Raw genomic sequence first — 6,000 nt, forward strand, 5'->3', positions numbered from 1 at the left:
AAAAACCTCTAAGGAAGGAGATTCCACCACCTCCCTAGATAACCCATTCCAGTGCTTCACCACCCTCCTAGTGAAAGTTTTTCCTAATATCCAACCTAAACCTCCCCCACTGCAACTTGAGACCATTACTCCTTCCATTCACTATAATGCAATTTGTAGCACTGTAAATGGCAATATATATATATATATATATATATATATATATATATATATATATATATATATATATATATATGGGAAGAATCATGTACAGTTGAATAGATACAATTTTCCCTTTGCCCTTTTTCAGACTTATAGAATTTCATAAACTGTCTGGAAAGAAAGCTCTCCGAAATATGTAGATATTTGATCTAACATTTCTTCAACAATAACCAGTCCCTTAGAAATTAGCGGCTGATCCTAATAAGCTTCTGTCTTACTTTCAGAAAGGAATAGCTGTATGAGGTACAAGAGCTTGTCTCTGGGCATTGAAACAAGAAATTTGGCTCTTTGCTGAGCATCTCTAAGTTTAACATACACATGGCATGGTATCTGAGTACAGCCAAAGTTAAAATTAAGTAAACGTTCATCTGTAAAACTCCATTCTTCTCCTGTCTTCCTCGTGCAATTCCACAGGAGAGTATGAGAAGGGCTGCTGCCATCCATAGGCTATTCATTGGGAGGAGACAAAAGAATGAAACATATGGGCCTTGCATTTAACACTGAACCAATGGTCATGTTGATACCTGGAAGAAAGGAATTTAACTGTAGGCCAGCTGCTGAGATATCACCAGATTCCCTAGCACATGCAAGTTTCAGCTTAGATGTCATCACCAGCCCAGTATCTCTGCTGAAAGCAGCTATCATGATTGGTTGGGGTCACAGATAATGTAGCCAGGACACAGTCGGTTGAAGGCTTTGAAGATCAAGACCTGACTTCAAATTGGATCCTGTATTGGATCAGGAACGAGTAGATTGTGTACGGCAGTGTGGTGCCTTTGTTTTGTGCCTATGTTAATATAACACGTAACAGCTCTTCTGAATACCTAGGCCTTCCTCTTGGCCTGTACTTTCAACTGTAATCAAGCCTAGGAATGACAAATGCATGAACCATGGAAGCCAGGTCCACATCTCACAGTCTTCTTGTCAGCCACTGATACTGTAATAGATCTAAGATTAACAGAATGCTGATCAATGACTACAGCCTGTCTAGTGTACTCGCAGAAGATTAGCTGTCACTTTGTTCAAGAATGGTAGATTATATGCAAGGCAGTAATTGGTGAGATTATTCCCAATGCAGTATTTTTTAACTTTGTCTTTAACCAAATAGTATTTTACCAGACATCTATTGTCTTAAAAGTTTGGCTGTGGTCAGAACAATGGTATAAAAATGGCACATCCTCCCTCACCATGGACCCAAATTTAAGATGCTTAAGTGTGTGCACAGCAAGGAGACAAAAGGAGTAGAGACCCTGAACCTGAAGACTCCACACACACCCCTGTATGCCATGAAAGTGATCCCTTGAGTGGGTTTCCACAGCTAACAGTAGAGGTTTGGGCATGCTATAGATGTGACCAATGGACTTGTGCATGATGCCAACACACTTAGCAACAAGCTTGCATGGCAAGATAGCAGTGGGCTGTCTGTTTCTGATTTCCCTCTGCCCCCCATCCCCCTGCCATTACCAACTGAAGCTGGTGGCTGTGTGCGTGAACTGCTTTGTTTTCAGTTTGCGGGCAAGGATTCTGATTCTTAAACCTCTTGTAATTTGTGCAAGTAGAGCTCTTTATTTCAAAGCCATGGTAATGACAGGATGATATCTGATATTTGTCTGCTTCTTGTGTGTCTTTAGGACTCACCTGCTCACTTTCTGTCACTGACAGGCTTTTATTCCTCATAGAATCATAGAAGATTAGGATTGGAAGAGACCTCAGGAGGTCATCTAGTCCAACCCCCTGCTCAAAGCGGACCAACCTCAACTAACCAACCTCAATATCTCATACTCCTGCAGAGCCAACACCAGCTATGGGAGAGCAAATGGATTCTCTCTCTGCCTAGTACATTAGCAGTGGTATTGTCAGCTAAATTCATCACCATAAACAGACGGTCTACAGTTGGAAGTCGGTCAGCAAAAGCCCAGCTTGATTGGCTCACAGATTAAGTTTACTGTGTTGGCACTTAGATAATACTTTGAGTTTTCAAATGAGCAAATTTGATCCTGGAAGCCACTGACAGAATAAATATGGGACCCAACAATTTCATTCTGGGCACATATTAAAAATAAAATATCACTGCAGTAGGACAGTTTGCTGTAGAGTGGGTTATGGTAGGTTTTTAGCCTTTTGAGGTGAATGGTCTGTTCAGTATGTGTAAGTTAGTCATATCCCTACTGATTCTCCTACTACTACCTTGGTGAAGAAAGTGGAGACAGACATAGTTGTGCATGAGTGCTGATTGAACAAAGCCAATGTTTTATCAAAAGAGAACTGGTGCTGCTTCATGTGTGGAACAGATGGAACATTTAGACCAAATCGCAGCTTTCCACCCAATATGGACAACATTTAAAAGACAAGATATAGGAATGTTTTTATTAAAAATTGGTTTATCTTGGATGCTTCACAGAAGCTGCTTCTGGGAGAGAGGCTTATCTGTGGGGTGCATAATCTACAGACCAGTTCTAATGGGCTGGCTCATGGAAGGGCCTTGTAATAATGTATAAATACAGCATATCCATTAGTAGAGTGAAGATTTTAAACACTAAGGAGGTATTAATCTTAGTTCCTGTGGAGTCATATATTTAACTCTGCATATGTAAACCTGAACTGAACCCTTTAAACTAGTATTTTATACTGTATAGTCTGGTAGCCAAATGCAAGGTTTGGGCACTTGTTTGGTGTCCATACAGTGGTGGTGTTTTTATGTGGATTCTGAACTTTAGTATCCTAAATTCAAAACAATTGCCTTATGACACCTTGTCACTCTTGAGCATTTTGAAATCTGAGCACTTATTACCACCTCCCTCCAAACTCTCAAGCCGAGTGAGAGTGAAATCACTTTAATTGAATTTCAATTTTTTTAATGAAAACCGCACGCTAATATTTTGTTACGGAACATAATTAGCAAAGAGGTATATATGTAATGTCTGTATTGGTGTGTGTATAATCCATATATCTTGTTAGCACACCCCCACCTACCCACTGAGCCATATTCTTCTTGTACTCACAAATCATGTTGACAACAAATCCTTGCATATTTACTCATGAGAATAAATTTTCAAATATTGGACAATTATAGGCATTAGCAGATTATAAACCAAACAGAGATTCAACTCTTTTCCTCATTCACTGATCCCTTAGACTTCACTTAGCACCCAGAGGCAATAGTAAACATTGTCCGTGGTAGAGTATCAATGTACACACTTACAACTGGAATTCACCAAATGCAAGAATTGAACTTAGCTGGCCAACAGGATTCTGTAACACAATACCAAGGATAGTAGACACTCAGTGATAAAACATGTACAGGTGGGTCCAACAAAGGTATGACACTAACATTCTCTATTCAAGAGTGATAGGCCTACAAGCAAGTTCATGAGAGGTTGACATCAAGAATATTTTGTCATACGAGTTGGTTCCTGTACAAGTGTCCATGTTCACTAAATGGTTACATGAGGATTTCTACAGCTGAGTCTAATCTAAAGAAGCAGCTGTAGACAGAAGTGTCAACTAGACATACTTCACAAGAAGTATCCTGCACAGTCATTGATGGTTCAACAATTCCTTGGGTTACTCAAGCGGCATCATCAAGGACTTTGACCAATTTCAAAGTCTATTGTAAACACAAGCTAGCAGCAAGTGATGTACATCTTGTCTCTGACAGGTACAAAGACTTCAGCACAAAGACTGTCACAAGATCTACCAGAGCCACAGAAGCAAGCAGAGTGCATCAGTTGAGTATAAGTGCACAGCTACCTCCACTGAAAGTTGTCTTGACAGTTACTGAAAATAAGAAACAGTTGACTGACATCATTTATACAGAACTCATTCAAGACAAGAAGTTTGACCTATGACACACACTAAAGCACAAACTAGTCATCAGAGGCAGAGATAATAACCCAGTGAAAATAAACCAGGGAGATGTGGTGATCTACAAAGAAAATACAGCCACCTCAAATGAGAGAGCCAATAAAATCCTCGTACAACAAATGGTTATGGTTGCAAAAGAGAAATCAATGGGAATGTCAGTATTATCACTGATGTATTTGTCTTATAAGACAAGAGCACCCTTATCTTGAACAGGGCCTAACGTCTTTGATGATTATGGAACGCCAATCAAAGAGAGATCTGTAATAAACATCCATGCCACTGCAGAGCAACGCTGTAACACTGTACTAAGACTGTTAGCTGCCTGTACGCACTCAGGCTATGATACAGCAGCTTCCTATTTTGATCTCGACAAAGGAATTGTGTTGATGATTCTGCAAGCTAGATTCTCTCTCTGCTGTGTGACATCAGTGCAGCAATGCCTGCTGTCATTGAACAAGCAGCCATATTCATAGCTGCATGGTACGGACAATCTAGTGAGAGTTATGTACCTTCTAAATTTTAAGAGATGTGGATATGACAGTGCCAAACTGCTATATACCATATTCTTTTCTTGCCAGGGAGGGGTCGGTTTGTTGCAATGAAATGACAAAATTTGCTTTCACATTTGTAGATAAAAACTGGTGACAAGTAGTGACCTGATTATTTATATTAGGACACTCAACTATAGTTTGAATGAAAAGAACACTAGTAATCATTTATAATGGGGGAAGGGATAGCTCAGTGGTTTGAGCATTGGCCTGCTAAACCCAGGGTTGTGAGTTCAATCCTTGAGGGGGCCATTTAGGGATCTGGGGCAAAAATTGGGGATTGGTCATACTTTGAGCAGGGGGTTGGACTAGATGACCTCCTGAGGTCCCTTACAACCCTGATATTCTGTTATTCTAAAATGAAATATTTGGTTCAAATTGTTTTATTGAATATTTTTCACATTCGAGTGGGCAATGTATTGAATGAAAATTGAGGTCCGTGCCGGTACCCACAACCCCCCCTCCTCATGTACCTCTTTATTCAAATATGTATTGTTATTGATTGTCATTGCAAATGTTAAATACTTGCTTTTTATATATTAAAACTCTTTTTTGGCTTGATTTGGGCAAATTCTTACTAACGGGGATAGGGATGGCAGCAAGGGTGGGATGGGATGTCCAATATTTCAAATGCTCCGCAGTGACAGTGTCAGGCAAATTTTTAAAATATCTGGTCCCGAGATACAGAATCCACAAAAAGCTTTGTATGGACCCTACAGCCTGGTTGACCAGCGGGGTTGACAGACTAATGCTAAAGAAAGCTGCCATGGTCCAAAAGCTACACTATATTTTTCTGCATGAATCGCTTTCTACTTCATTCTTTTTGTTTAAAATTTTTTAAGAGTTGGCCAATGTGGACAGAGTGTAACATTAAAATTCTATTAAAACGTGATATTTTCTCCACTCTGACGGGCACTACCACAGTAACTGACACTGAAAATGGGGCATAGATGGGCCCTAAAAGAACTGGAGGTGGTTCTTCGAGTGCTTGTTCATGTTAATTCCAATCATGTATGCGCACTCTGTGTGCACGACAGCTGGAAGATTTTTCCTCTAGCAGTATTGGTAGGGTTGGCTTGGGCACCCTCTGGAGTTGCGCCCTCATGGCACACAATATAGGGCCCTGCCGTCCTGACCCCCCCCCCTCAGTTCCTTCTTACCGCCTGTGATGGCTAGCTGGAACTCCTTGTTGCTCATGCCTTGGCAAGCACATGCTTTGCAGTAGTGTGTGTGTGTGTGTGTGTAGTTTAGTTTTTAGTAGGTTTCAGAGTAGCAGCCGTGTTAGTCTGTATCCGCAAAAAGAAAAGGAGTACTTGTGGCACCTTAGAGACTAACAAATTTATTTGAGCATAAGCTTAGTTTTAGTAGTAGTTATACTTAGTGTAGA

At 40.4% G+C, this 6,000-nt stretch overlaps 1 protein-coding gene across 3 annotated transcripts in view; it reads left to right on the plus strand.

Annotated features, from left to right (window-relative positions):
* Nucleotides 1–5,174, plus strand: part of SPPL2B (signal peptide peptidase like 2B) — an 88,638-nt gene extending 83,464 nt beyond the window's left edge. For 2 of the 3 annotated variants that reach the window (XR_005290200.2, XR_005290204.2), the window contains one exon: nucleotides 3,860–5,174. The gene's annotated coding sequence lies outside the window, so the exon portion shown is untranslated. Of the gene's footprint in view, nucleotides 1–1,880 lie in introns of all 3 variants that reach the window. The other variant, XR_005290201.2, reaches the window with a different exon arrangement.
* Nucleotides 5,175–6,000: the final 826 nt, after the last annotated feature.

Source organism: Dermochelys coriacea, chromosome 25, assembly GCF_009764565.3.
Source record: "Dermochelys coriacea isolate rDerCor1 chromosome 25, rDerCor1.pri.v4, whole genome shotgun sequence".
NCBI lineage: Eukaryota > Metazoa > Chordata > Testudines > Dermochelyidae > Dermochelys > Dermochelys coriacea.